The sequence below is a fragment of the Zea mays genome, chromosome 5 (genome assembly GCF_902167145.1).
Source record: "Zea mays cultivar B73 chromosome 5, Zm-B73-REFERENCE-NAM-5.0, whole genome shotgun sequence".
Classification (NCBI taxonomy): Eukaryota; Viridiplantae; Streptophyta; class Magnoliopsida; order Poales; family Poaceae; genus Zea; species Zea mays.
This window is the reverse complement of record NC_050100.1, coordinates 105,030,950-105,058,834: the sequence shown is the minus strand read 5'-3', so window position 1 is coordinate 105,058,834 and position 27,885 is coordinate 105,030,950. Positions and strand designations below refer to the sequence as shown.

The following is a 27,885-nucleotide window of genomic DNA, read 5'->3' as shown; positions in this document are numbered from 1 at the left end:
GGGATCAGACTGGAGAAAGACAGTTCTTTGGGCCTCAACTGATTCAAGAGGCAGAAGAACAAGTCCTTATAATTTGAGAGAATTTGAGGGTAGCTCAAACCAGGCAAAAGAGCTATGCTAATAATAGAAGAAGACCACTGGAATTTGAGGAAGGAGATCATGTGTACCTCAAGGTGTCACCACTTCGTGGAATGAGGAGATTCAAAGTTAAGGGCAAATTGGCCCCTCGTTTTATTGGACCATTCATGATCTTTAGGTGAGTTGGGGAGATGGCATACTAACTCGAGCTACCTGCTAGTCCATCTGATGTGCACAATGTATTTCACGTGTCTCAACTTAAGAAGTGTCTCTGTGTCCCTGAGGAACAATTACCAATGAAAGAGCTCAGTGTTCAGGGTGATTTGACTTACACAGAGTATCCTGTCGAGATTCTTGATACATTGACTCGAGTTACAAGAAATAAGGTGATAAAGATGAGTAAAGTACAATGGAGTCATCATGGAGAAGATGAAGCAACATGGGAAAGAGAAGAAGAGCTTCGCATAGATTTTCCCTATCTTTTCCCTAGTCCTTCCTAAATCTCAAGGGCGAGATTCTTGTTAAGGAGGGTAGGATTTGTAATGCCCAATTTGTAAGAGACAATATAAAAAGGAGAAAATAATTATTTTATTTATTTATATGTGTGTGTCCTATCCATTTATCATCATATGTGAATACCATATTTGAAGACAAATAACTAATAAAAAGATATGCCATTAAATTATGCATCATGCTAGAATCTTTATTGTGAGTGCATTATTTGTGACAATATAAAAAGAACATGAAAAAATATGTTAAAGTCCAAAGTGGAATTTAATCCTAAAGGAAAATTCAATAATTTAGAAAAAGAGAAGAAGAGAAATTATCATGTGAATAAAAATATGTATAAAAAATATATATTCTTACACAGATTTGAGTTTGTACATTTGACTCAAAGGTGAAGTTCATAACAAGATTCAAATTCAAATTAGAAATTCAAATGAAAAGAAAATGAATCAAAAAGTAAGAAAAGAAAAAGAAAAAAAGAAAACCATGCGCCTGGGCCGGCTCTGCTCTTTTCGGCCCATCTAGTGATTCCCCAGCGCAGCCCAACTTGCCCACGTCCGCGCCTCACTGCACACCAGGGCCCATCTGTTGGTCATTGCTGGCGATACTGCGCGCATGCTTTCGCTTCCACGTGGGGTCGCTGCGTCAGGTTCATCCCCAACCAATTCGACCACCTCCTCTGGGGTCAGCACGGGGAGCTCGGCGCGAATCGCGCTTCCTAGATCTCCGCTCTCTATGACCCCGTCTCGCCCCGGCTTTAAAATCAGACCCGTGACCTCTCCTGCTCTTCTCTGTTTGCGTCCCTTCTTCCTCCCGTCGCCAAAAAAATGCCTGCGTAGAAAACCGTAAGGGAGTGTGAGACTCGCACCGCCGCTGTCATCTTGAGCACATCGCCGCTCGGGGCCTCTGTCGCGGTCGAAACCCTTCGCCGGTGTACCTAGAGTGCGGGGGTGGATGTTGTGGGCATCGGAATCGGTGGCTCTTCCGGGAATTCCTTGTCGGAGCGCTCGCCACCGGAACGTACCGCAGTCCGCCGCGGGCCGAGTTGCTGCGCGCGCCACCTTTGATGAGCAATTGCGTTCTTGTTTCTATTCAGTTAGAATTACATGTCGCGATCAAGGATGGAAGTAGATGACTTTAGGTTTGGTGGATCGCGTTTGCCGGCAATGGCGCGCCGCCGTACCGCTCCTACTCCGTCGTCGGTAGGGCTCGGGAAGGGGAGGAACGCGCTAGGTCGTGGATCTAGGAACGGACGACCCTGATTATTTGGGGTGTACCGGTTGGATAGGCTAGATCTGCACCGATGATCAAGCATCGAACGATTGGGATTGTTTACCGATTCGTATAAAACGTAGGTCTAATCCTGGCGGCCGATTTCTGATCGGACGACTCTGATTGAAAGATACCCCTTCGGCCGTAAGTTTTGTAAAGAGACCCTCTGTTTTCCGAAAACCAACCCACGGTCCTCGAGAACTATACTCGGTGTCTTAGGAAACTCACACCGAGAGCCGTGCTGTTCTCTGTAATTGAGGCCCAGTCCAGTACTGTTTTAAATTGAATAAATGAATTGGAAATTGGATTTTTAATATGAAAATAATTACTAGAACTTGATAAATTCATAGAAAATCCATACTTGGTCCAAATTAATTCATTCCACTTTCTAAAATTTTGTAATATTATTCTCTATCAATTAGAGTCTCTGTTTTGGTATGAAAACAGTAAGAAAAATGATTTCTCACTTAATCCTATTTTAAGCACATAAAACCTTTAGAAATTCATATCTTAAAATCTATAACTCCAAAATTTATGATTCTTGTTCCTAGGATTTTATTTTAATGTGTAGATTATTATTATTATGTATTTTGTTTACATGTTTGGTGTGATGTTAATTTTCTCTATATATTGTTCTTGTTTGTATTGTGGCGAGTAGAAGAACCTGTCAATCAGGATCCTGGTGACCAGCAGATAGAATTAGTTGAGCAGGAGCTCATTGAAGGCAAGTTGTGCCCTTGATCCACTTTTCACCCAATAATGTTCTTTAATTTCACTAATTCATGCATAGGTTTAATTTTGATGGGACCCAATAGGTCACCCTAGACTGTTTATCTCTTTACCTTGTTACCCCTGAATCACATGGGTAGTTTTGCTATTGCTTTACATCGTTTTGGGATAACATTTCATTATATCCATGTTCCAGTTATTTTGTTATTCTATTTATGTTCATGTCAAGATCATTAATGTTAATTGGAACATGGAGCTTAACTTAAGAAACACGTGCCACCATAAGGGTTTAATGGGACGCCCTTGGCTGACTAATTAGGAAAGCTAGTGGAAGACTACCTTACCCGAAAGGGGCAAGGGTAGTAGGGGAGTTGCATGCAAGGAGGTTCTCAGGTTGATTTTGCTGCGATGGAGGTCAGACGGGGCATTCTTGCAAGTGCTCTTCCCATAAATTGTAGCGGGTTTTCGGAAGCTAGTGGAACTTTGTAAAGGCCTCGTAGTGTTGCCCTGCCTCGCTTCCTTGGTAGAGGTGTATGGGAGTCACGATCCCTTGGCAGATGGGTAACATGACTTGTGGGTTCAGGGTACAACCTCTGCAGAGTGTAAAACTAGTATACTAGCCGTGCTCGCGGTCATGAGCAGCTCAGGACTATCGCATGATTAATTTATGGAACTTAAATTCGATTTGTCATTTGCATTGCATGGGATTATTATTAATTTTGTTCAATTACTATATTTAAGGTTTGGTATTTACTTACATTTAGTAACTCCTAATAAAATTTTGACCAACTAATTAAAAGCAATGCTCAGCTTTAACCCCTGTTGTTGATTAGCCTTACACATCACATGAACTCCCACCTTTGGTGATTTCATGCCCACTGGTTCCCCACAACTTGTTGAGCTATGATCATGTGTGAGCTCACTCTTGCTATCTCACACCCTCCCCCACAGGAGAAGAACAGGTGGTTCAGGAGGAGCCACAAACTGAGGAGTTTGATCTGATCTAGGTGGCGTTTCCCCAGTTGACTTGCGCCAAGGATGATCCTTAGTTCGTTTTATATTTACCTTTTGTTTTGTAATAAGACTTCCGCTATCACTACAAGAAACTAATAAATATTCGTGGGTTAATTTAAGAACGTGGGTACCGACGTTCTTAATTGAGTTATGTTCGTGGGTTAAGTTAAGAACGTGGGTACCCACGTTCTTAAATTAAATTCGTGGGCCCGTGGTAAAACCGTCAAACTTATCGTATTAGGAACGTGGGTACCCACGTTCTTAACTTAAATTCGTGGGCCACATGGACACCGTCGAACTTAACCCAAAATACTAAATCTCTCACCCCGTGTGTATCTCTTCTTTCCCTCTGTCTATCGCGCGTGCCTGCCGCTAGCTGCCAGCCACGCGCTCGCCGCTACCTGCTCGCCGCCACCCTGCGCTCGCCCCGCCGCCCCACCGCGCGCCGGCTCGCGCACTGCCACCCAGCGCGGCCCGCCCTCGCCACCCCGCGGCTCCTCTGCCGCCACTAGCGACTCGCCGCGCGCGCCCCTCCGCCACCCCGCGCGCCAGCCCGGGCTGGACGACGATACTGTAGAGCTCTACTATGCAGTCGTAGTTGTCTGCCCACCAGGTCTGCGCCGCCCACGCATCGCCGAAGTACTCCTCGCTGAACCGGATCCTGCAGAGATAGTTGTGTGACACCCCAGTGTCACCGAGGGTTTCTTCTCAGTGCTAACTCAAGTGCCATCATTTCATGTAAACCAAATTGGGCAGGAGGCACCAATCAACTAAGAATAAAAGATCCACTAAGTTTATATCTAAAGAATCATGTCTAAAACAAATGAGGTTTTCAAAAAAAGGGAAAAATGTTGAAACCCTAGACCAACCCTAATTAAGCCACTTAAGTAGAAAGGAAGAAAAGGGATAAAAGACCATGAAAAACATGGAATCATGGCTTAGGCCAATTATAAAAATTGGAATACACTAACTAAGCTACAATAAAGATTATAAAAGTTTTGCCACAATGGTTTGTTATAAACCCCAAGCAAGCCATTCAAGTGGAGGTGTAATGGGGAAATCTGAAATTCAGATTTCTGAATTTTCGGCCTCTAAACCAAAACCGAGCGCGTTCACCTTGATCTCTATCTCAAAACTCTAATGTCCCATTGACAAAAATGTGTCTAACTAACCTCTCTACCTCATACATAAAGATGGCATTGGGACGCTTGCCCTGGACACGTCAAACTCGGGATCTTCTCTCAGTGTTCGGCAGTGAGACAAACCCAACTTCACCCCTCCATATCTCTTGATCCAGTCAGCGAAACCCGCAAGCCCCCACACACAAACGACAAAGGAATGTCAGGGGAAGAGATCTCTCAATGGGATCATGGCCATAATCTCAAAGATTTGGAGCCAATCCACGCTTGAACACGACCTCTCTCTACGCTGCCTCGTGCTCGACGTTGTGCCTAGACGCTAGAGCGCGCACTGGCGCTCGCCCGCGCACGCCCCGAGCGCTTGTCAGAGCCTCCCCTCGGTCGTGCTCGCCTGTGCCTTTAAAAACACCCCGGGCGCGGCTTACCTCACTCCGCACTCACCCTCGCTGGCCAGACACCCCTCCCTTAGCTCTGGCGAGCTCTCCTCCGCCCGCCATCACTGCCCGAGCCTCGGCCACCGCGGCCAGTTCACTCCAGCCACGTCCAAGCCGCGCCTGTCACTCGGTTAGCTTCGCCAGTGGCCTGTAAAGCTTTCCAAGCTCTCGGACCCGACAGAACCTCACCGGAGACCCAGGATCGCCTTCGCCGGACTTCGGTCACCCGCGGCCGCGCGTAGACCGAGCAATCCGGTGAGCCATTCTCAAATTCCTCGCGCACACATCTTCCTTGATCTGTACAGCCCTGGTTAGGCCGGATTCCTCGCTGCCGACGAGCTCCCCCGCATGCGCGCGTGGACCGACCTACTCCGACCACCATCGCCGACGATCCGTACCTCGACGTGATCGCCAGAGACCCCCGGACCTTTGCCCGACCCCTTACCGGAGCAACCTCGCTGCCGGTAAGCCCCTCTGCCCTTTTCGTCCGCCACGGTCACTGTTCCATTAGGGGAAGGACTGCGGGTTCGATTTCGTAAAACCCTAGGGGGTTTTCTGCAGAGTCATATACTCAGATGAATAGTGAACCAAGGACCTGTATGTAATACATTTAAAACCTTTCGCCAGGGACCCAGTGCAAAACTATTTTTTCTTTATCCATTTCTATTTATTCTTTTTAAATTCAGTAGAGAACTTAGGAAAATTATATCTTGAGAAATATTTAGCCAAATCTAGTCAAACCAATTTTACTGGATTCAGAATATTATGAACTTTCATATCAAAATAGTGAACCCTGTGTTTTCTGTTTTAAATTTTAGAGTTTGGAATTAATTAAGGAAACTGACCAAACCTTATTAAAATAAACAAAATTAGTCATGCTTCTGTGCTGAACTTAAGAAAATTTGTAGAAGTATAAACCCCACTTAGACACTGTTCAAAAATAGTAAGCGCCCCAGTATTAAAGATTTAGACAAGGTTACTTATTAAAAGCCATATTTACCCAAAACTTAGGAAAATAAGAAAGGCACTGGAAAATAATGAACAGTGGATGCAAATATTTTTCCTAGTCCACTTAAGTAATAAAGAACCTAGGAAAAATAAAGGAAACCCTAGTCCAGAGCAAATTCAAGGTAAAATGTTTTATTAGGCACTAACCAAACTAGAAAGACAATTATTAGAATTATGAAAACAATTTCAAAATTTTTAAGAAAAATTCAGTGGACATGTAACCACTAGGGCACCACTACAAAAATGATAAACACCCCAGTCCATCATTTTATGTAGAATAAACAAATAGAATTTGATATTGAGCCATATTTCAATTAAATCATAAGCAAGCCAAAAAGTGTGCAATAGTGGGCAAATAAACTTTTACCAGATTAATAATGAAGTAGGCCACCAGAGAAAAATGCAAAACCTATTCAAAACTACAAATAATACCCATTGCCAATACTTCATGAAAAAGGCCATTTAGTTCAAGAAATTCCTACCACCTTTCCCTTAAGCAAAAAGTTACCAATTTTCAAAATGATTGCTCTTGCACAAAGAAGAAGATAGGAAAAATTAGAAATCTGTTGTTTGATATTTTTCAAATATAGTGGTAGTAGAAAGCACCCCTTTGGCTAGAAACTTTAGAAAATCATACTAAAATAATTAATAAGTATTAGTGGCTGAAAATTTGTACAAAGTCATGTTATAGCATCTAAATGCTAGCAAAAATAAGCCTTAGAGAATAACCTACTGTTAAAAGGAAGTTGTAGTTCAAAACACCCCCTCTGCCCTAATGTTTGATAATTTTATACAGAGAGTACCCCTCACTTTTTAAGCCCCAAATTTTGAGACAAAAATTATACACCAGTGAAAAGCTACTGTAATTTATGCAGAATTTTTAGAAATTTATTAAGCTATCTTGTAGTTCAAACCCACCTCAAAAGTATAAAAGAAATAGAGAAGAAGAGAGGAATAAGAAAGATTAATGAGTATTACCCCAACATGGCAGCTGAGAATATTGTTAAAAATATCTATAGGATATGAAGAAGAAAATCAGTGGAACACTAAACATGGGTTAACCATTCAGTAACCAACTGGCCCTAAGTTGCTAAGTATACCCCAAAAAACTCCAATAGTAAGAATAAGCCCTACCTTATTAAATTGATCATCCCCCATCAAATATTAATTGTAAACTACATATCATGCCATACATCTATCTTACTTATTGCATTCATTAGATTGCAATCTCGCTGACGGAGAGTACGTGCTCATCCCTGAGCAAGGAGTTGTCCACGAGGGAGACCAGGAGCAAGCTCCCGAGACTGCCATCGAGGATCTCCCCGCAGCCCCATCAATTGAAGGCAAGCCCCAGTTTTATGCATAACCATATATATATATATATATGCTACTTTACTACACTTAATGTTTGTAGGCTTGTAATGTGCACTTAAGTGTAGGAGTTGCTTGAAACCTCTAGTTGCATGAACTCAGGATTCCTTTTTGAGATGAATACTAGTATGCTAGGTCGAGTAGCTGCTTTGCTAAATCAGGATCTTGGTAGAAGTCGAGTGATTTTTCTAGCACTCACGCGAGGTCTGGAATTGATTGTATTCATCTTGATAACAGGATATATGATGGTCTATGGACTTGGATCTAGGGAGGATGCCTTGTCCATGAGACAGGAAAAGGAATTAAGGATTAATGTGTGGATACCTGAGTCAAGTGTTTGAACGTACTAAACACATGTCGGGAAATATGGTAACCGGTAAACCTAGTACCTGAGTGAAGCCGGGCGCGGACTTTAACCCTCATGCGACCTGAGACTGGGTCTCCCATGCTAGCTATGGTTGGTACAAGTGCAACCACTACACGGCGGTAGCCAGGGTCAGTGGAGCATTGTATGCCAAGGTGGTGAGGCCTGGCCGCGAACGGGGAATCAATGGGGACGGTTGACGTGTGTGGGGACGGAGTGCCCTGACATGTCGTGTGTTTTGGTTTACCTTGCAAGGTTTTAAAACTCGATTCGAATTGTCTGCTTCTCGCAGCTAATGAGACTGCTTGACCCCTTGTACTACATTGAGTAAGAAGTGAAATGGGGTTCTACACGAGATAACTTGTTGATTGTATTAAATGATTGTTACCATGTATGCTTAGAAGGAGCAAACTTAGCTAAGATAATGATGCTAGAAAGTGAAAAGCTAAAAATTGATTTTAGATACAGCTAGTGCTTTTGGCAACCAAACCCCTCAGCCAAACAACTGCATGGTCTAGAGGTAGAGGAGTAGATTCCTCACACCGGGTAAGTCTAGCTGAGTATTAGTATAATCAGCCTTGCTTGTGGCATAATTTTTGCAGGAACGCTTTAGGATATTGTTGACGGTGTGACTTGGCCTACCACCCTGCCACTGGGTTGAACGGTCGAGTGGGATGCTGCTCCGGCAGGAGAGGAGCAGGAGGAGTAGTGGGCTAGGCCTTGCCCCATTCCTCACTTTCGACAATATCGATTATCTGCTGCAATTTATTTGTGAACTTAGATTAGCTACTTGAAAAACTCCGATTTATGTAATAACTACAGTACTTTAATTTGAGGTTTTTCCTATTTTATTGTATTTCTTCTGTGACTCACCTTCGAGTGAGTTTGTGGTACTTGATCCTGGTTAAGTGGCTTAATCAGACTAGATCTGAGGGACTCACAGGTTATTCTGATTTAAGTGTGTTACGGCCTCTGAGGCGTGACTTGGGCACTTAAACTGGAATAATTCGGGCAGTTCTGCCACAGCTGGTATCGGAGCAAATACCAGCACAGAGAAGGACAATAAACCATGAATACCAAATTTTCAAAAATCTAAAACTTGCTTAGAAACTGGTGTGAATCGTCAAGACTAGAACGCTAGACTTAAGACGAAAGGCCTTAAGGATAGTGGGAGAAATAGGTGGCTAATTAAGTAGGCCCTATGGGACAGTATTTAGATTCTTAGAGGATGCCCTAAAAAGCACCCTTTTATTCGTTGAGGAGACGTTATTTTCAGCATGCATGCATTATAAAACTAAAAGGATTAAGAACTAAAGAAGTAAAAATTTGAGCTAACCCACTTCCTTTTAAAACCACCCAGGTTCCTTTTATTTTCTTCTTCCACCATAATCTTTACATCTAATACCCTTCCGCAGATGACCTCACCTACCCTCGCCAGTGGAGGAGACACTCGTTTCAGCTGTGATTTCCTTTCTCACGATGGCTTTCCTTCCATCTTGTGGGAAGTGCTTAACTCTGCCGGTTACCCTACGCCCCCTTTGTACACGATGCAGCTGTACGAAGAGCATCGGGTACCACGTTGCCGAGTTTGGTTGACTCTGGAGGCTCATCCCCTTTAGCCGGGTTGGCGTTCTCTTGACTCCGAGATGATTGGATTCAGGACAGACGACACCACTAAAGCGGCAGCTATGAAGACCCTGACGACTTTCTGTGGCTACCATCCATTGGAGATGGTGATGCACCCCTTGGGACTCTTCCCAGCTGAGAAGAAGGATGACCCCATGTGGTGCAACCACGTGAGCCATGTGAAGGACGTGTGGGCGATGTACCCTGACTTGGTTGGGAGGGTCACTGTTCAGTGCATGAGTGCGCTGTACCGCCTTCAGGCCCTATAGAGCGACGCTATGGCACATCTTGCTAACCTCGCTCAAACCGCTAAGCTCACCCTCGACAGCCGAGAAGACTTTATGGTCGACTTGTCCTTCGAGTTGGTAGAGAAGGACCTACAGGTGGAAAGGCTGAGCCTGCGCATCACCACCTTGGAGCAGCAGGTGGAGATCCAAGACAACACTATTGATGTCTTGGAGAACCAGCTCCACGATGTGCAACAGGAACTTGAAGAAGCTAATAACCACCTAGACATGCATCACTTGGAGATGGAGGCCAATGAGGCCGGAAGCGAGGGAGAAGAGGCTCCTGAGGAGTTAGGACCAGCCCCTAGTGCCAATGTGACTACCTCCGTGATGCCCCCTTCACCCGCATCCAGTGTCGCTTCCACTACTCAGGGTTGATGAGTCGTTTGACGTTTTGGGAGGATAGAAACCTACGCAAGCTTAGTAATGGCAGATTTTGGGCTAGGCTTACGGGTACTTTCCCTAATTGATGTAACCCTTGAGAACTTTTGAGATCTTTGGGATGTTTGTAACCATGTTATCTTCATTCGAACTTAATGTTATGACTATGGCAATTTCTTCCCATATGAGATAATAGCATGTTGTTTGAAATTGTGAATTGGGATAACAATGGCGACAACCTCTACTTTCAGATGGCAGCTAGGCAGCGTCGTGGACATAACAAGCAAGTTCCCCCGCCACCTCCTTTAGCTCCCACGGTGAAGGAGCTGATGGCCCAGCAGAACGAGATTCTCCGACAGCTCTTGCAGCGCAAGCCCCACCCTCAGCAGTATGGTGGAGGCCAGTCGCAGTGACCTCTGGCAGCGGCAACCTACCAGGAGTTCCTGAGTACGCAGCCGCCCTTGTTCACCAAGGCAGAGGATCTGTTGGACGCCGACGTGTGGTTACGCGTCGTGGATCCAAGTTTCCCCTCCTCGCGGGAGACTACCCTGATGATACCAAGGATCGCTTCGCCACGCAGCAGCTTCGCGGCCCTGCTAGGACTTGGTGGGACCACTTCCGTGCTATGCTACCTGCTGATCATGAAGTTTCTTGGGAGGAATTGAAGACTGCTTTCAGAGGGCACCACATCCCAGCTAGAATTCTTGATCGCAAGCTGAATGAATTCCTGGCACTCAATCAAGGAACCCGCACGGTATTGCAGTATGCTCAGGCCTTTAACGACCCGTGCGAGTACGCAGGTTATCATGCTGATTCTAATGAGAAGAAGAGAGACCGCTTCCGCAGGGGTCTCAACACCAAGTTGCGTGAGCGTCTCAACACTGTTCGGGCTGATAGCTTCAATGAGTTGGTCAACCTAGCCATCTCCTAGGAGGATTGCATTGTAGCTCACCGGGCAGAGAAGAAGAGAAAGGCACCAATGGCAGCACCCTTCGCTCAGACCCAGAGGTTCAGGATTGTTTCCCACAATCAGAGCAGGGGATTTCAGCATCAGGCAGGCATATGGGTGATCAGGCCACCTCAGCAGCAGCCAGCACCCACTCGTTTTCCAGCTCCCGCTCCAAGGAACAATCAGCCTCCGCAGCAGCAGTTTCGCCAGGGAAATGGGAACAAGTGCTTCACTTCTGGCAATGTGGGCCACTATGCCAAGAATTGCCCAAGAATTAGTAGAGGCCGATGCCAGCACCAAATCAAGACAAGGGAAGAAAGCAGAAGGTACAAGGCAGGCAAGGGAAGCTCAACTTCACTACTCTGGAGGAGTTACCTGAGGGAGCCCCGATCATGACTAGTAACTTTTTAGTTTATAATCAACCTGCATTAATTATGTTCTGGTGCATCTCATAGTTTGATTAGCCAAAAGTTCAGTGCTAAATGTCAACTGCCTTTCTATCACACAAAAAGGGTCATTCATGATAGCCACACCTGGGGGTAAAATTGCAACTAACCAATTAAACCAGAGTGTGCCTATTCAACTGGGAAGCCACATTATCAAAACCACCCTCCTTGTTTTGGGTTTGGAGAATGTGGATATTATTCTGGGAGCCAATTGGATGACCAGACACCAAGTAGTGCTTGATGTAGCCAGCCGCATCGTTGAAATCAATTCCCCAATCTGTGGGAGTTTCACCTTGTTTCTGCCCAGTCAAGATTCTACTCAGTCATGTGCTTTTGCTATGACAGAGTTACCCCTGAAGAAGATTCCAGTGGTCTGTGAGTATGCAGATGTTTTTCCGAATGAATTACCAAGAATGCCCCCAGACGGGGATATCGAATTCGCCATCGAATTGCAACCGAGAACGACACCTATTTCCAAGAGGCCTTACCGGATGCCACCGGCTGAGTTGGCAGAATTGAAGAAGCAATTGCAAGAATTGTTGGACAAAGGTTTTATCTGCCCAAGTAATTCGCCTTGGGGATGTCTAGTCTTGTTTGTAAAGAAGAAAGATGAAAGCTTGTGGCTGTGCATAGATTACCGCCTGCTTAACGCGGTAACTATCAAGAACATGTATCATTTGCCTCGTATTGATGTTCTTTTTGATCAGTTGGTCGGAGCCAAAGTGTTTTCCAAGATAGACCTTCACTCCGGCTATCATCAGATCAAGATACGAGCAAGTGATATTCCGAAGACTACCTTCTCTACCAGATATGGGTTGTATAAATTCTTGGTGATGTCATTTGGGCTGACTAATGCACCAGCATACTTCATGTATCTGATGAACTCTGTTTTCATGCCTGAATTGGACAAGTTCATAGTGGTTTTCATCTATGACATCTTGGTGTACTCAAAGAACGAAGAAGAACATGCCGGGCATTTGCATGTAGTGCTTCAACGTCTGCGAGAGCACCGTCTTTATGCCAAATTGTCAAAATGTGATTTTTGGCTAAAGGAGATCAAATTCTTGGGTCACACTATCTCTCAGGCAGGTATAGCTGTTGATCCTGATAAGGTGCAAGAGGTGATGAACTGGAAGCCGCCAACGACTGTCCGTCAGATTCGAAGTTTTCTGGGATTAGCTAGTTATTATCGAAGATTCATTCCGGATTTCTCTCGAATTGCGAAGCCCATAACTGAATTGTTGAAGAAAGAAGCCAAGTTTGTTTGGGGTCAGAAGTGCGAAGATGCCTTTTGTGCATTGAGGCAACATCTGACCACAGCACCGGTGTTAGCGCAACCCAACAGCAGCAAGCCATTTGATGTGTACTGTGATGCCTGTGGCACTGGACTGGGTTGTGTCTTGATGCAAGACAACCGAGTCATTGCTTACGCATCAAGAGCACTCAGGCCTCATGAGCAAAATTATCCCACTCATGACTTGGAGTTAGCAGCCGTGGTCCATGCATTGAAAATGTGGAGACACTATTTGATGGGAACCCACTGCAACATCTTCACAGATCATAAGAGCCTTAAGTACATCTTTACTCAGGCTGATCTCAACATGAGGCAGAGAAGATGGCTAGAGCTGATCAAGGACTAAGACCTGGAGGTACATTATCACCCAGGAAAGGCCAATGTAGTGGCAGATGCCTTGAGTCAGAAATTGCAATGCAACTGTGTTATGATGGATTCTCGCGTCAACACCCTATGTGATGAGTTGAGCAAAATGAAGATCGAAGTGATTCCTTCTGGTGCTTTGTCTCACATTTCCGTTGAGCCAACTTTGCAAGACCAGATCATCATGGCCCAACTCAGTGACAAGGGAGTGCAAATCATTAAGGAGAACCTCCATCAGAAGACCGAGAAATATAAATGTTTCCGCCAAGATGGAAAGGGTATATTGTGGTTTGAAAGCAGATTGGTGGTTCCTAAAAATAAGGATCTCAAGAAAAAAATCTTGGACGAGGCCCATCTCTCCAAATTCTCCATGCATCAGGGAGCACCAAAATGTACCATGATCTAAGGCCCTTGTATTGGTGGACCAGAATGAAGAGGGAGATAGCCCAATATGTATCAGAATGTGACACCTATCAGAGGATAAAGGCAAGCCACTTGAAATCAGCTGGAGCTTTGCAACCCCTATCTATACCTTCTTGGAAATGGGATGACATCAGCATGGATTTCATTGTGGGTCTGCCCAGCACCTCTCGTCATCATGACTCAATTTGGGTTATTGTGTAACGATTGACGAAAGTGGCACATTTTCTTCCTGTGCACACCACTGATAAGGCTCAAAAGTATGCAGAGTTGTACATTGACCAAATCGTGTGTTTGCACGGATTGCCCCGGACCATTGTTTCTGACCGAGGAGCCCAATTTATTGCCAGATTTTGGGAACAACTGCAAGAGTCCTTGGGAACCAAGCTATTCAGAAGTTCAGCTTACCACCCGCAATCTGATGGTTAGACCGAGAGGATAAATCAAATTCTTGAAGATATGCTGATGGCTTGTGCGATCGATTGTGGCAAGAACTAGGATAAGCACCTCTCCTTGGCAGAGTTTGCTTATAACAACAGTTATCAATCCAGCCTAAAGATGGCACCCTTCGAAGCTCTCTATGGAAGTAGGTGTAGAACACCCCTCAATTGGTCTCAGCCTGGAGAAAGAGAAGTTTTTAGATCTGACTTAGTGACTGAAGCCAAAAGGAAGGTCAAACTAATCAGGAAGAATCTAGAAGCTGCTCAGGCCAGGCAGAAGAGTGACCATGATAAGAGAAGGAAACCTCTCCAGTTCGAGGTGGGAGATTTCGTATATCTGAAGGTATCATCCACCAAGGGAGTGCAGAGGTTTGGGATCAAAGGCAAGTTAGCCCCTCGTTACATTGGACCTTATGAGATCATAGAAGCATGTGGACTCGTGGCATACAAATTGAGGTTACCTCCAAAAATGTCGGCCATCCATAATGTATTCCATGTATCCTAACTGAAGAAGTGTGTTTGATTGCCGACTGAGATCATAGCAGAACCAGAATTGGAGATAGAGCCAGATCTATCGTACCAAGAGTACCCTTCCAAGGTTCTGGATTGCAAAGAAAGATCAACTCGGGCTAAATCGATCAGAATGTATAAGATCCAATGGAGTAATCACTCAGAGGAAGAGGCTACTTGGGAGACTGAGGAATTTCTGCGTTCCAACTTCCCCGATTGTCTATCTAAGGAAATTGGTACGTAATCATGCCCAACCCCTCCCCCTGCCCTATGAATTAAATCATAAGAAAAATGATCTTAAATTAGAAAGAGTTAATTGTAAAACAAAAATTAAAGGGACTTCCTTTTGAAGTTGCAAAGAGAATGACATTCGAAGAGCACATTGCCTTAATGAAAAAGTCACCCACTTCAAGCAAGCCTTAACCCTCACTTCACCCTAGGAGGACTCCGACCGGAATCTCAGGACGAGATTCCTTGAAGGGGGGAAGGCTGTGACACCCCAGTGTCACCTAGGGTTTCTTCTCAGTGCTAACTCAAGTGGCATCATTTCATGTAAACCAAATTGGGCAAGAGGCAACAATCAACTATGAATAAAAGATCCACTAAGTTTATATCTAAAGAATCATATCTAAAACAAATGAGGTATTCATAAAAAAAGGGGAAAATGTTGAAACCCTAGACCAACCCTAATTAAGCCACTTAAGTAGAAAGGAAGAAAAGGGATAAAAGACCATGAAAAACATGGAATCATGGCTTAGGACAATTATAAAAATTGGAATACACTAACTAAGCTACAATAAAGATTATAAAAGTTTGGCCACAATGGTTTGTTAAAAACCCCAAGCAAGCCATTCAAGTGGAGGTGTAATGGGGAAATCTGAAATTCAGATTTCTGAATTTTCGGCCTCTAAACCAAAACCGAGCGCGTTCACCTTGATCTCTATCTCAAAACTCTAAGCTCCCATTAACAAAAATGTGTCTAACTAACCCCTATACCTCATACCTGAAGATGGCATTGGGACGCGTGCCCTAGACACGTCAAACTCGGGATCTTCTCTCAGTGTTCGACAGTGAGACAAACCCAACTTCACCCCTCCATATCTCTTGATCCAGTCAGCGAAACCCACAAGCCCCCACACACAAACGACAAAGGAATGTCAGGGGAAGAGATCTCTCAATGAGATCATGGCCATAATCTCAAAGATTTGGAGCCAATCCACGCTTGAACATGACCTCTCTCTGCGCTGCCTTGTGGCAGAACCGCCCGAATTATTCCAGCTCAAGTGCCTAAGTCACGCCTCAGGGGCCGTAACACACTTAAATCGGAATAACCCGTCAGTCCCTCAGATCATGAACTCTTAACCAAGATCAAATTCCACAATCTCACTCAAAGGTGAGTCACAGGAGAAATACAATAAAGCAGGAAACCTCAAATTAAAGTACTGAATTATTACATAAATCAGAGTTTTTCAAGTTGCTGATAAGAGTTCATAAAATAAGATGCAGCAGATAATCGATGTCGTCGGTAGCGAGGGAATGGGCATGGCCTAGCCCACTACTCCTCGTGCTCCTCTCCTGCCGGAGCAGCATCCCACTCGACCATCCAACCCGGTGGCAGGGTGGTAGGCCAAGTCACACCATCAACTATATCGTGAAGCATACCTGCAAAAATTATGCCACAAGCAAGGCTGAGTATACTAATACTCGGCTAGACTTACCCGGTGTGAGGAATCTACTCCTCTACCTCTAGACCATGCAGCTGTTTGGCTGAGTCGTTTCGTTTGCCAAAAGCACTAGCTGTATCTAAAATCAAGTTTTAGCTTTTCCATTTCAAGCATCATTAGCTTTACTAAGATTGCTCCTTCTAAGCATACATGGTAACAAGCATTTAGTTCAATCAACAAATTATCTCATGTAACCTCATTTCACTTCTTACTCAATGTAGTACAAGGGGTCAAGCAGTCTCATTAGCTGCGAGAAGCAGACGATTCGAATCGAGTTTTATCCTTGCAAGGTAAACCTAAACACACGACATGTCAGGGTACTCCGACCCCACACATGTCAATCGTCCCCATCGATTCCCCGTTCGCGTCCAGGCCTCACCGCCTTGGTATACAATGCTCCACTGACCCCGGCTGCCGCCGTGCAGTGACCACACTTGTACCCACCATAGCTAGCATGGGAGACCCAGTCTCAGGTCGCGTGAGGGATAAAGTCCGCACCCGGCTTCACTCAGGTACTAGGTTTACCGGTTACCATATTTCCCGACATGTGCTTAGTACGTTCAAACGCTTGACTCAGGTATCCACACATTAATCGTTAATTCCTTTTTCCCGTCTCATGGACAAGGCATCCTCCCTAGATCCAAGTCCATAGACTAACTCAGATCCCATTATCAAGATGAATACAATCAATTCCTGACCTCGCGCGAGTGCTAAAAAAATCACTCGACTTCTACCGAGATCTTGATTAGCAAAGCAGCTACTCGACCTAGCATACTAGTATCCATCCCAAAAAGGAATCCTATGTTCATGTAACTAGAGGTTTCAAGCAACTCCTACACTTAAGTGCACATTGCAATCCTACAAGCATTAAGTGTAGTAAAGTAGCATATAATAATACGGTTATGCATAAAACCGGGGCTTGCCTTCAATAGCTGGGGCTACGGTGAGATCCTCGATGGCAGCCTCGGGAGCTTGCTCCTGGTCTTTCTCTTGGACAGTCCCTTGCTCGGGGATGAGCACGTACTCTCCGTCAACGAGATTACAATCTAATGAATGCAATGAGTAAGATACATGCATGATATGATATGTGCTTTAGCAATTAAACTTTGATAGTGAATGATCCACTTAAATCAGATAGAGTTTAATCTTGCTACTAAAGATTTTTGGTGGTATACTTAGTATTTTAGATCACACTCAGTTAATCTAAGTGGTAAGTTCATTTTGGTGTTTCACTGAATTCTTTTTAAAGCCTTAGTGAGAATTGTCAAGATTTCTAGTTGAACTTATTTGGGTGAGGTTTATCTTTCATTTCTTTCCCTCTATTTCTTTTATGTTTTTAGAGTGGGTTTGAATTACAAGTTGTCTTAATAAATTTCTAAAAATTCTGTAAAAATTACAGTGGCTTTTTAATGGTGTATAATTCTCTGTCCTAAAATTTGGGGCTTAAAGAGTGGATAGTTCCCTCTAGACAAAATTATAAAATGCTAGGGTAGAAGGGGTGGTTTGAACTACAACTACCATTTAACAGTAGGAATTTTTTTAAGACTTATTTTTGCTGGCATTTAGATGTTATAACATGACTTTGCACAAAGTTCTATCCATTAATACTTATTAGTTATTTTACTGATTTTCTAAAGTTTCTAGCCAAAAGGGTGCTCTCTACTACCACTATATTTGAAAAATATCAAACAACAGATTTCTGATTTTCCTAGCTTCTTCTTTGTGCAAGAGCAATCATTCTGAAGTTTGGCATCTTTTTGCTTAAGGGAGGGGGTGGTAGGAATTATTTGGATTAAATGGCCTTTTTCATGAAGTATTGGCAAGAGGTATTATTTTGCATCTTTCCAATGGGTTTGCATTTTTCTCTGGTGGCCTATCTCATTATTGATCTAGCAAAATTTTATTTGCCCATTATTGCATTATTTTTGGGTTACTCATGATTTATTTGAAATATGACTCATTATCAAGTTTTATTTGTTTACCCTACTTAAAATGATGGGCTGGGGTGTTATCATTTTTGCAGTGGGGTTTTGGTGGTTACAAGTCCACTGGATTTTTATTAACAAATTTGGGTTTGGTTTTATAACTCCAATAATTGTTTTCTAGTTGGAATAATGCTAAATAAAACATTCCACTTTAATTCTGTTCTGGACTAGTGATCTTTTCATTTTTCCTATGTTCTATGTTACTTAAGTAGGCTAGGAAAAATAATTGCACTCACTGTTCATTAATTCCTAATGTCTTTTTGATTTTATTAAGTTTTGGGTAAAAATGGCTTTTAATAGATATCCCTACCTGAATTTTCAATACTGGGGTTCCCACTATATTTAAACAGTGTTTAAATGGGGTTTGAACATCTACAAATTTTCTTAGGTTCAGCACAGAAGCATAACTAATTTTCTTTAATTAAACAAGGTTTGGTCAGTTTCTATATTTAATTCTAAACTCTAAAGAACAGAAAGCATGGGGTTCAGTATTTTTAGTTGGTAGTCCATAATATTTAGAATCCAGAAAAATTGGTTTGACAATTTTTGGTTAAGTATTTCTTAAGTTATGAATTTCCTAAGTTTTCTGTTCATTAAAAAGATTAATCAGAAATGATTAAATGGAAAACTACTTTGCAACGGTGTTCATGGCGGGTGTTTTCAAGTTTCCATACAGACTAGTCCTTGGGCTACTATTCAAGTGAGTCACTGACAGTTCAGAAAACCCCCTGGATTCTTCTAATCCTAACCCGAGGTCATTCCCCCAAATCAAACAGTACCCGCAGCGGAGGAAAGGGCGGAGGGGCTTACCAGCGGCGAGACTGCTTCGATGAGGTGGCCGAGGGTGTAGGGGAGGTCCTGAGGGTCACGGCGATGAGCCGGTTGCCGCCGGGGATGGTCGGAGTCGGCCGGTCCACTTGCGCAGGCGGGGGAGCTCGTCGGTGGCGAGGAGTCCGGCCTATCCAGGGCACAATTGACCAATCCAATGGGTTTGAGAGCTTCACCAGGGATCAAGGAAGGTGTGTGCGCGAGGAATTGAAGAACGGCTCACTGATTGCTCGGTCTACGCGTAGGCGAGCGGCCGAAGTCCGACGAGGATGATCTTGGTTCTCCGGTGAAGTTCTGCCGGGTCCGAGGGCTGGGAAAGCTTCACAAGCTATTGGTGAAGCTAACCGAGCGGCTGGCGCGGATTGGAAGTAACTGGAGTGGACTGGCCATGGTGGCCGAGGCTCGGGTGGCAATGGTGGGCGGAAGAGAGCTCGCTGGAGCTAAGGAGGGGCGTCTGGCCGACGAAGGTGAGCATAGGGTGAGGTGAGGCGCGCCTGGGGAGGCTTTATAGGCACGGGCGAGCACGACCGAGGGCGAGAGCGCGCGGCGGACTTGATCGAACGCTGGGGCGAGCGCGCGAGCGTGTTGGGCGAACGCCGGCGTGCCGACCATGGTCGAACACGTGTGCACGTTCATTCTGCCCAAGTTCTGGCACGTGTGGTCATTCATCCGAGCCTGCTCTTGCCTTGGTCAGTGCATAAAACCTCTTCTCCTCCCTATAAGCTACTGATCTTGTGTGGGGGTCATAGGATTTTGCCTACTGGTTTCAAAGATTTGGAGCCCTGAAACCTGGTCTGTCTCCCTACCCGAGCCCGAGGCAAATCCTGGGTTTTGTCGTGTCTACGGCTCTCGTCCCAATGCCATCTTGTGGCATGTGACAGAGGGATTAGTTAGGCACAATTTTGTCAATGGGGGTCATTAGGATTTGAGCTAGGGATCAAGGTGAACACGCTCGGTCTTTAGCTCAAGGGCTGAAATTCAGAATTCTGAATTTTAGAAATCCCCATTGAACCCTCACTTGAGAAGCTTGTTTTAGAGTTTTTATTAAACTATTTTGGACAAGCTTTCATAATCTTTATTGGTGCTTATTTAGTATACTTGAATGTTTATATTTGGCCTAAGCCTTGATTTTATATTTTTCATAGTCTTTTGCCCCTTTTCTTCAATTCTACTTAAAGAGCTCAATTAGGGTTGGTATTTAGGGTTTCAACATTTTGCTCTTTAAAAAAACTTATTTGTTTGGAACATGATTCTTTAGATATACACTTAGTAGATCTTTTCTTCTCAAGTTAATTTGGTGCTTCATGCTTAATTTGGCTCACATAAATTGTTAATTCTTGGGTTGGCATTGAGAGAAACCCTAGGTGACACTGGGGTGTCATAGCCTTCCCCCCTTAAAGGAATCTCGTCCCAAGATTCGGGTCAGAGTCCTCCCAGGGTGAAGCGAAGGGTGAGACTTACAGAAAGTGGGTGCTCTATTATTAGGGCAAACTGCTCTTCGAATGTCATTGTTGAGGACTTGTTCTCAAATGCCATGAGTTAAGAACAAGGTAACACAGAAATATTAAATGTTATTGTCCTTCGTCCTTCGAAACATTATTTCCCTTAGGATATAATGATCTTCAGACGAAGGTCATGAGGGACATACCTTCATTACCACAGTATGCGTTGATAAAAGGGGAAACATATGAAATCATAAGGGATAACATGAATAGTTATATGACATAATCAATTTGTTCTCATTTTATTATTATGGAGAAATAGAAATGATATGGAATTACAAAAGTACCTTCGGCTTGATAGAAGATAAAAGTACAAGAGTGACGCACGAGCAAATACCGGTCAGCGTGAACAGTACAGGGATACTGTTCATCTATTTATAGGCACAAGACGCAGCCTGTGAGAAATTACATTCATGCCCTTCACATTTATTACTGACTTATATACAAATCTATGAGGACTAGATAGCCTTTTCACCTTTAAATCGGTTCCTTTTTCTGCGATTGATCCAAAGCTTCCTTGCGTGTAGCTTCGAAGCAATGACAACCTTCGTCACGATCATGCTCTTCTCATCGTATATGCTTTTATTCTGAGTCCGAAGGTACCTGTTCATAAGCTGTGCTTGGAAGACATTGTTAAATTACATTTTTGAGGACCTTCGGAGGACGAAGGCCGCCAACAGTAGCCCTTCGTAGTATTAATTTATTTAGGATAACGAATTAAAACTGCGACATAGACGAAGGCCTTAAGCCGAAGGTCCGAAAAAACACCTTCCCTTTGCTAGAATAGCAACAGTCAATGACAGCCGGGACCCTTCAATTTGGAGCACGCAGAGCGTATAAATAAGAACTCACCCTGACCACATTTGGTACGCTGTTTGTGCCACTTGCTTTGTTTGCTCAATTTTATAGCTCTTGCTCACCAACGCTTGCTTAGTTTTTCAAGTTTCCTGAGCTTCGGTTAAAGAGACACGTTTTTGTCATTGCTGAAGGAAAAATGTCTCAAGACAAGAAGGCTGTTGCTGAGACGAAGCTAACCGAAGAGGAGAAGCTCTTTGAACAGAAGAAGGCGGTGCATCCTTATATAGCTGGGTTTTTAGAATCAATGGCAAAATCAAATACAAAGAAGATTACAAAAGAGATATTGGAGGGCCTGTCTGAAGACACTGGTGATAGTGACAGCTATGATGCAGAAAGTGGGGGTGAAGATTCCGAAGATTGACCGTGGAGGCCAAGCCATACAATTTTCTGAAAGTCGACAATTAAACAAAGTCATCTTGACAATATGAGGGGAAGGTGCTTTCGAGATATGTCTATTATGAGAGTCGGTGGAGACAACAACGTCCCTGCCCCTAAGGAAGACGAAGTTGTGATTTACCGAAGTTTCTTTAAGGCTGGGCTTCAGTTTCCATTGAGCAAGTTTGTAGTTGAAGTGCTAAAAACCTTCCAAATTTTCCTTCATCAACTGACCCCCGAAGCTATATTGAGGATGGGAGTCTTCGTCTGGGCGGCATGGAGCCAAGGTATAGACCCAAGCGCAAAATGCTTCTGTAGTATGCATGAACTTATGTATGAAACGAAGGCCACAGGAAAAGAATAGTATCACAACAACTTCGGTTGTTATGGATTTATTGCCCGTCCCAACTCAAGCTACCCAGTGCCAGCATTTTGGAAAAGATGGCCGACAAATTGGATGGAAGAATGGTTTTATGTGAAGAATGATTTGGTGGCAAGGGAGGATGTTAAGGAGGTTATTATGCGCCCCATTTGGTCCCGCTTCGGCCTCCGAAGGCCGAAGGTTGAGATTGACAAAGCCACTGAAGCATGCCAAAAGGCTTTTGGTACTGTCTTCTTTTTTATTGGTACAAGGGATTTAATCCAAGAGCATATAGCTTTCAGAGTATGGCCGCTTGTAGAGAACCGGGAAATGCCAAAAGAAACTGTCACCGAGTCTAGCGAAGGTGACCTGGTATGACTAAAATACACCTTCAGATACGGAGATAAATTCAATGAACCAAACGATGACTGGCTAAAATGCATCGAAGCTACCAGCGATGAACTGCTTGGATCATACTCCAAGGCGGAAGATAATGCATTATCCACAGCCTTCGGAGGTCAAGGAAGAAAGAGATTGAACAGAGTTTTTGACACTATTGGCTTTATCTACCCCGACTACCGTTATCCACTTCGAGGTCAAGGAAAGAAGAGGAAAACTGCTGCTTCAGCCACTCCAGTCGATCCTGCGCCGAAGGGCAAAAAGTTGAAGGTCCTTACCCATCGGCCATGCTATATTGAACCGGCCGTGGTGCCTGAGTTTGGTGGGGAGACTTCTTCAGCTGCTGAACCAGAAGAGCTAATTCCTCCTACGCAGAAAGTTGAAAAGCTAGTTACAATGCCGAAGGAAGCATCGGTTGAACATGCTGAGTCGAAGACAAGGGAAGATAAAGCTGAAAAACCAAATATTGAAGAAACAAAAACGCTAGAAATTATAAGCCCTTCATCGGAAGTAACAGTGCCGAAGGCACAAAGAGGTTCCGCTGCAACTCCTAAAAGGAGAAGGATGGTGAATGTACTAGATGTGCTAGAAACAGTAAAGACTTTGCCTGAAAAAGTTGCCACTCCTGCACCCGAAGCTTTAAAAGAAAGTAATGAATATATCATCCAGCATGCTTCGGGAAAAAGACTCTCTAAAGAAGAAGAAGAAGCTCAACACTATGCCCAAAAACTGAAATATCTGAAGGGGCCATTAGTGTTCAATGGTAGCGGGGAGGAAGATTTTTTGTACTGTCTCCTGGATAGCAAAGAGATATCTATTTGTCGGGAGATAGGTAGAAGCTTCGGATTTCCAACGTTAGAAGATGGCCTCTCAGTACTGTCGAAGGATGAATTGGCTTACAGTTTAGCATATAATAACATAAAGGTATGAAAATCAATTTTGTATTTGAAAACGAATTACTTCATTTGTTTATACTTAATGTTGTAGTCCTCTTACAGGGCTTGATCCTTAGCAATGCCCTCAGAGCACAGAAAAACATCGAAGATGAAGGGTGTACAATGGCTCTTAACAACCTTCGTTCAGAGGTGATTGAACTAAGGAACGAAGGTCTTGAGAAAGACAAAATATTAATTTCGTTGGTAAACAAAATAAAAGAAGACGAAGCTAATTCCAAAGCTCAAGGTGAGGCCCAGAAAAATGAAATCGAAGACCTTTGGAAGCAACTAGATGAGGCCAAAGTAAAGTGTGTTGTCGCTAAAGCTGATCGAGATGTCAGCGAATATTGGAAGAATTATTTAGAAAAAATAGTTGCAGAGCTTCGCACATCCAAGGAAAGATGTTTTGAAAAATCTGTGGAGTGCGTGAAGAAAATAAAGACTAGCTTCACCAATGTGGGTGCTTATTCAAACGAAGACAACTTCATACGAGGCGATCCCGAGGGTGTTATCGAGTGGATCAGCGGAGAAGCCGAAGCTTTTGAGGAAATTCTGAGTGATCGTGGGGATGTCTGTGCGTTTTCTGGTGTGAGAGGAGTTTCGGCTATCTTGGAGAAGGCGGGTTACAATCATGTTAAAACCCTAGCTCAGGCCGAAGCTGCCTTCTCTGTGGAAGACACGAAGGATCCCTCGGCCGAAGCAAGTTTATTAGGCGGCAAATTTTTTACTGATATTTGGGAAAATGGTGGCCAAGAAATAGCCCATGAAATAATGAAGAAGAGCGAAAAAGATAGCCACGACTCTCGAGAAGCAGCAAAGAAAGCTGAGAAAGTTGCAGAACTTGAGAGACGGATAGGTATTGTTTAATGGCTTGCATCTTCGCCATTTTTTTCGTGGCTTCGAACTGATTGATTTTTTTCTATCGCAGCTGAGCTACCTCCTCCACCGGAGCCGTTCGACCGCCTGGCCAATCCGGAGACAAAGAAAACGATAGAAATAATTAATATGGCCGAAGTTATTGTCGACGAAGTTGTTACCAAACTGCTTAACGAAGCTGCAGAAAAAGTTCTGAAGGAAGAGTAGTAGTTACTGTAAAAACATTTTTAGGATATTAATGTAATATTTGCTGAACTAAGTCTGTAATATTTGATGTTTATAATTTTGAATCTAATATGTTAGTTGTTTGTAATTCAATTCTTTGCGATGCATGAAATTTTATGTACATACCATTTTTGAGCCTTCGGCGAAAAAACACCTTCGCTTCTTTTCATGCTTCGTAAAGAAGAGTTTTTATGCCTTGCAAGAACATCCACACTTCATAAAAACATCAATGCTTCGTGAACAATAGATCCCTTCTTCCACATCGGAACTGATGAAGCTGTAATTCTCAGCTTACTTTGTGCCTTAGCACCTTTTCATTTTTGTAAAGCATTCTCTGGAGATCAGCTTCGTTTCCAATTCATGTCATTGGTGTGATATAATGTATGATGTGATGCTATGCGATATGATGTGATGATATGATGCAAAGAATGATGCTAATGCCGAAGACACATACCCACGCTGAAACACAACCTCTGCGTCCCCTTAGGAACGATCAAAATCTCTTGCCGTTTATTTTTCGGCTTCACCGCTTATTTTTCGGTGTAAGTTCTGCATTCCCTTAGGAACGTCTTTTGAACTTCTTCGCCTTCTATTTTGGTGGTATTCGCGTTGACTTTTCGCGCTTCGCCTTATATTTCGGCGGTATTTGGCTCTGCATTCCCTTTGGAACGACTTTTGAGCAGAAAACTTACGCTGCGCTCCCTTAGAAACGACTTTTTGTAGCATCGGCAAACTTACGCTGCGCTCCATAGGAACGACTTTTTGTAATTTTGGTGAAACTTGCACTTCGATTTTTAGCTCTGCATTCCCTTAGGAACGACTTTTGAGCTTCAGCAATTTTTGAGCTTCGTGAGTCTATGGAAAAAATATATTTCACTATGACAAGAACGAAGCTATTACAAGAAATCAAAAATGACAAGAAAACTAGGCTTACATTGATTGTTTCTTATTAAAAAGAAAATGACAATGAATGTAAAAATGCTTTAGAGGTAGGATATCTCTCAATAGATGTGTTTTGATTCTGGCACACTACTATTGACTGTGCGAGCTTCGGATTCCTCCCTGAAATCTCGCTCCTGATGGGTCTAGTGGCTCCCTTCGGGCTGCTGACCTCGTGAATAGGCAGGTTGTAGTGGCGGCGGAGGTGGAAGCTGTGGCCAAGAAGCCTGTGGCTGACTAGCCGAAGCAACAGAAGCTGCAGGATGATTACCCACATATTCTGGTATGTAAGGTGAGTGACACGAAGCAGTGTGCAGGACCTGCTTCGGTTGATTTTGCCGGGCTTCAGCTTCTGCGATCTCCTTCTGCTTTTGAATGGTGATTTGGCACATTCTTGTAGTATGGCCCTTGTCTTCACCACAAAATAGGCAGTAGATCTTTCTTGGCTGATCCCCATATCTTCCTCCGAAGCCCTTGGCACCTCTACTTCTTGGAGCTGGCGGCCCGAAAGAGCATTATTGCTGCCCCGAAGATTATGAAGTATATTGTAGCCTCTGCAGCTGACTTCCTCTATCATCACTCTGAGTGGAGTTGTGAATTGACCTGACATGCCTCGGGTGGATTCTTCCTCCGAAGCCCCTGGTCATCTCAGAGAACCTGTAAGCTTCCTCCCTTCTTTGGCGGAAGTCATTATTAGCCCGGATGTACTCATCCATCTTTTCAAGCAGCTTCTCCAGAGTCTGTGGAGGCTTTCTAGCAAAATACTGGGCAGTAGGACCTGGACGAAGCCCCTTAACCATGGCCTCAATGACAATTTCATTGGGCATTGTAGGCGCTTGTGCTCTCAGACACAAGAACCTTCAGACATATGCCTAGAGATACTCCTCATGGTCTTGCGTGCACTGAAACAGGGCCAGAGCTGTGACTGGCTTCGTCTGAAAGCCTTGGAAACTTTTCACTAGCATATCCTTGAGCTTTTGCCACGAAGTAATAGTCCCTGGCCGAAGAGAAGAATACCATGTTTGAGCCACATTCCAAACTGCCATGACAAAGGACTTGGCCATGACAGCTGCATTGCCTCCATATGAAGATATAGTTGCTTCATAACTCATCAAAAATTGCTTCGGATCTGAATGCCCATCATACATGGGGAGTTGAGGTGGCTTGTATGATGGAGGCCATTGGATAGCCTGCAGTTCTGCTGCCAAGGGAGAAGCATCATCAAAGGTAAAGGTATCATGATTAAAATCATCATACCATCCATCCTCGTTGAATAAGCCCTCTTGATGAAGTTGTCTGTGTTGGGGCCTTCGATCTTGTTCGTCTTGAGCAAGATGGCATACTTCTTCAGTGGCTTCGTCGATCTGTCTTTGAAGATCAGCCAATCGGGCCATCTTCTCCTTCTCCCTTTCTACTTGCTGATGGATTATCTCCATGTTTCTGATTTCTTGGTCCAGCTCCTCCTCCTGGAGTGTTGGACTGGTGGCCTTCCTTTTCTAGCTTCGGGCCTCTCGGAGAGAGAGAGGGTCTCCTGATTTGGGTCCAGTGGCTGTAATGCGGCAGCCCCTGGTGCTGAAACTTTCTTGGGTGGCATGACGAAGATCAGTGCTTGCCGAAGGTGGTCGAAAATGGTTCACCGGAGGTGGGCGCCAATGTTGAGGACTTGTTCTCAAATTCTATGAGTTAAGAACAAGGCAACACAGAAATATTAAATGTTATTGCCCTTCGTCCTTCGAAACATTATTTTCCTTAGGATATAATGATCTTCAGACGAAGGTCATGAAGGACATACCTTCATTACCACAGTATGTGTTGATAAAAGGGGAAACATATGAAATCATAAGGGATAACATGAATAATTATATGACATAATCAATTCGTTCTCATTTTATTATTATGGAGAAATAGAAATGATATGGAATTACAAAAGTACCTTCGGCTTGACAGAAGATAAAAGTACAAGAGTGACGCACGAGCAAATATCGGTCAGCGTGAACAATACGGGGATACTGTTCATCTATTTATAGGCACAGGACGTAGCCTGTGAGAAATTACATTCATGCCCTTCACATTTATTATTGACTTATATACAAATCTATGAGGACTAGATAGCCCTTTCTCCTTTAAGTCGGTTCCTTTTTCTGCGATTGAGTCGAAGCTTCCTTGCGTGTAGCTTCGAAGCAATGGCAACCTTCGTCACGATCATGCTCTTCTCATCGTATATGCTTTTATTCTGAGTCCGAATG

General features: G+C 43.8%; 1 pseudogene; it reads right to left on the bottom strand.

The window, feature by feature from the left end:
- Nucleotides 1–3,972: 3,972 nt before the first annotated feature.
- The window catches only part of LOC103628372 (putative protein Brevis radix-like 5), a 64,068-nt pseudogene continuing 40,155 nt past the window's right edge, over nucleotides 3,973–27,885 (bottom strand).